Here is a 4,560-nt window from a genome sequence, read left to right as displayed (position 1 = left end):
GGCTCAGCATCCACTTTGGTGATTGCATTTAGCCTCCTATAGTCGCCACAAATCCTGACTCCACCATCCTTCTTGCGGACTACTACCATTGGACTACAGTAAGGAGATGAGGCCTTTTCAATAATACCCGCAATCTCCATGTCAGCAATTTCGTTATCTACTGCGTCCAGTAGTCGCATGGGAATCGGATATGGCTTAACCTTTACGAGAGTATTGCTGGTCAACTCAGTTCTGTGACAGTCAATCTTTGCGAGTCTAGGTTGGTCAGAGAAGACATCAACATACTGACAGCAGTGACCTTATGGCATTCTGGTCACCTAATGCTAAGTCAGTGTTAAGTAAAACATCTCCGACGGTCTCCTCCTGATGGGACTCAACGGTTCAGGGCTCATCATGGTCATCAGCTGGGATCACCGCGGCTGCCCCAGTTTCTTCCAGTGGCTGGTCACTGTCATCAGCTACTCGTAGGCCAGTCTTCTCGGGGTTTGACTCATGATAAGCCTTCAACATGTTAACGTGGAACCTTTTGCGAAGATTCCCCATCTGAATTATGTAGCTGAGGTCTGAAATGCATTCTGCTACATCATATGGACCCTCCCACTGTGCCAACAACTTGTTCTGGGCAGTGGGGAGTAACACCAAGCACTTATTGCCTGAACTAAACTTCCAAAGCTTTGCCTTCTTATCATAATAGGCTTTCTGAACTTCCCGTGCCTTGATCAATTCTATCATAGTTAACTCACACGTTGACTGGAGGTGGTCAGCTAGATCAAGGACGTAGGTGAAGGTGGTCTTGACTTCAGGGTCGGGTTCTTCATTGTCCCATAACTCGCGAAAGACTTGAAGTGGTCCATGGACCGACCTTCCATACACCAGTTCAAAAGGTGAGAACTTCAAGGAATGCTGTGGGGCTTCTCGATAAGCAAATAGAAGAGGAGCAGTGAACCGTGGCCATTCCTTTGGCTGTTCGGCGGCCATGAACTTTAACATCTTGATAGTCCCATTGAATCTCTCACACAACCCATTACACATGGGATGATAAGGTGTAGTTTGCAGGCCTCGGGTGGACAACAACCTGAATGCTTCGTTCACCATTGCAGAGGTGAACTGCGAACCCCGGTCGCTTAACCCGTCACGTCCCGAGGTTTTCCGCACCTCCAACATCCCCCCAGTCCCGAGGTATTTTCGAAAAAAAATTTTTTGGCTAAAACCTTCGCTTTTGGTGAGAAACATCGAAAATTCATAGAGAAATCGCTCACCTGAGGTTTAAAATACCCAATCCAGGTAGGAGTTCCTCCTTACCTGACTGGGTTTTCTAACATGCTGGCACCAAAGAAAACGAGTTCTATGGGAGGGTAACTATTTTATTCACTCATAAACGGTATTTATTTATTTACTTGGTATGAATGTATATGTAGTATGAGAGTATATTGGTTTTCAAGCAGTAATAAAGGCATTATAAGCATTGTTTCACCCACTAACTAATCACCATACCTGACCTTTTTTTGCCATATTACCTGATCATTATTTCTGGCTGTTTCTTCTTCTGACGCTATGTAAACATTGTCCTCCACATTGTCATCGATTGGGGAATCACTCTGGTCCTGAATATCTTTACTAGCCAGGTCACTGGTAACAGGTCCATTGCCGAGACAATAGCGTGAGGGGTGGAGGGGGGAGGTTATGCGGTGTAAGGCATTGTCCCTGCTTGGCATCTTGTAGAGGAATAGAGGAAGGTGTCCCGTGTATACATACGAAAAATCACTCGCGAAAATTGAAAATTGTGCAAATTAGGGACCTTGCAATTGCATGACGTACTGGTACGTCGCTGGGACTGGCAAATGCAAATCGTTGCAATGTACCCATACGTCGACGGGACGGGGCGGGTTAAGACCTCCTTGGGGATACCTATGCAACAGAACACTTCAATCAATGCCTCAACAACAGTGACGCCCTCTATATTCTTAAGGGCCACGGCTTCAGGCCACCATGTGCTGAAATCGACAATAGTGAGGATATACTTTGATCCATCACTTGCCCTAGAAGAGATTGACCCAACAATGTCAACTGCTACTCTCTTGAACAGTTCCGAGATTATAGGCATTGGTTTCAATGGCGCAGGATGGACACGTCCCCGGTCAGTGGTACGCTGACATATATCACTGGAACACACAAGCCTTGTTATTTCCTGTCCCATTCCTGACCAGAAAAAGTCAGCATGGATGCAGTCAGAGATTTCCTTTTGGCCCATGTGACCTCCCATCACTGAACAATGACCTAATTCGAACACTGCTCAGCGATACTTCACGGGAACGACGAACTGCAGTCGAACCTCGCCCTGGGGTGTTTGTGACTCACAGTATAGCCATCCTCGCTTACAAAGGAACCTGGCTTGACCTCCCCGTGAATACTTAATCACTTTACCCTCCAGCTTCTTATGCACTGAGGCAAGTGTTGGGTCAGACTGTTGTTCTTGGACAACATCTTGACAATGAATCAGATCTTATAGCGTTGCGACGGTCAACGGGTTACCACAATTCGGACCCTTGGCCATGGCTCGTGTTACTGCAACAGTTGAAGTCTGAAGCAACATCTATGGCGCAACTGTTTTTGATGCCCGGTATGTTGCTGATAATGAGGTCAAACAAAGGTTCTGGCATGACAACAGCAGCCATCAAGCCAGTATAAAAAGGAGATGCCACCTGGATATGTGCCTCAGGGAACAATCACACTGATCCATCAATAAGTCTAACTTGGATCTGCTTACCTGTGTACTTGTCAGGCCAAACTAAACTTTGCTTGATGGAGCAACCTGAGGAACCATTATCTCTCAGAACATTTACAGAAACACCTCCCACAAACCCTGGCTGAACAAGAAAGGCAGTCTGAGGAGGTAGCAGCCAGTCATTGGTGACACTGCGGAACAAACAATGCAGCAAATGTGGCTCCCTGAGAACTAGTTGCCTGAGGGGTCATGCTCACCATCTCAGGAGTTGGAGCATAGACCACCTGAGATGGAGAGTTCACTGTCGCTGGGGGACTAGTGACCTGTGGGGAAGTACCCATACTGGTGGGGTTGGCACCACTGTGGCTTGTTGTGGAATGAAGGCTGCATTTGCATCCTGCCCCCAATACACTAAAGTCGATTGTCCTGACTGAGGGTTACATGGTTTGTCCCTTGCCCTGCTGCTGCTTGAAATACCGGTACTGCTGCTGATTAGGGTTCTGCTTGTCGTACCGCTTCCACTCAGGTTTCTGGGTATTTTGCCCCTAGTCCTTCTGCGGTTTGTTTGGACCTTGGCCATTATTCTGAGAACGGCCTTGTTGCTGGGGGTCAGTCTGAGATGGTTTCCCAGATTTGTCAGCTTTCCTGTTCGAGGTGTGTTGCTTACGAGTTTGATACCCGTATGCAGTGAAGAATGCATCAGCCTTCTCCACCATTTGGCTGGCATCCCTTACCTGGCAGATCTTAAGCTGAGCCATAAGCTCAGCAGGCTGCGACTTTTCTAGCTGCGTGTTCAGCACAAGGTCAATTATCCCCTCACGCGTGGAAGGAGTTTCATCTTTCTCCATCCACTCATCTAAGTAAGCAGTAAGCCAATCAAGAAACTGAATGGCAGTCTCTTTTTCTTGTAAATGCAGCCTCAAAAACTGACTCTTGGCGTCATCAACTGTGAGACCGTACACTTTGACAAGTGCAGCCTTCATCATCTCATTTGTGAGATTGTCTCCACAAATTCTGTGGAGAATATCGAGGGCAGGGCCCTCAAACAAGCAAAGAAACTGGAGCCGTTTAGCTGCCTCATCCAGCTGGTACAGCTGAGCCATGTCTTCGAAACGAGCTATGAATGGCTCAATTCGCTCGCCTTCCTTGTATGGAGGAAGCTTGATGTGTGGGGTTGCCAGAACATGTGCAGGGAGAGCGCTCGTGGAGCTTGGGTTAGCTGCACCAGATGTGTCTGAAGCCAAGGAGTCTCGCTTGAGCCTCAGCATCTCAAGTTCATGTCTCTCATATGCCTCGTGCTCGGCACGTTTGTGTTCTCGCTCTCTCTGTTGTTGTTGAAGCTCGTATTCATATTCTTTCTCTTGTTGTTCTCACTTGTATTCGCGTTGTTTTTGCTCGTATTCGCGTTGTTTTTGCTCGTGTTCACGTTCTCTCTCGCGTTGTTCTAACTCGTATTCACGTTGTTTTTGCTCATGTTGACGTTCTCTCTCACATTCCTCATGCTGCTCTCGCTCATGTTCGCATTGTTCTTGTTCATATTCACATTGAATTCTACGCTCTTCACGAGCATCATTCTCACGTTGATGCTCGTAACTAAACCGAGAGAGGATGCAGTCCTTGATTTGTTTGGGGTCGCTAAGCCCCATATCTTTGGCTTCCTGTACATAGATATTAGTAGTCATGATGCTAACTCAACTAAGGCTGAGTGGGCTAATGACTGATTACTGACTGCTATTTTGCAGAGAAATGCCAATAATCAAGAGTAAAGAATATAGGCACAGGTTGGTGGTTACCAGTTTTATCTAGTTAAACTGGTAAAGAAAGAAAATTAAATA

This window comes from Coenobita brevimanus, chromosome 53 (genome assembly GCF_032717465.1).
Source record: "Coenobita brevimanus isolate Jiangsu-jjx chromosome 53, ASM3271746v2, whole genome shotgun sequence".
NCBI classification, from domain to species: domain Eukaryota; kingdom Metazoa; phylum Arthropoda; class Malacostraca; order Decapoda; family Coenobitidae; genus Coenobita; species Coenobita brevimanus.
Note: the sequence above shows the minus strand (reverse complement) of the source record.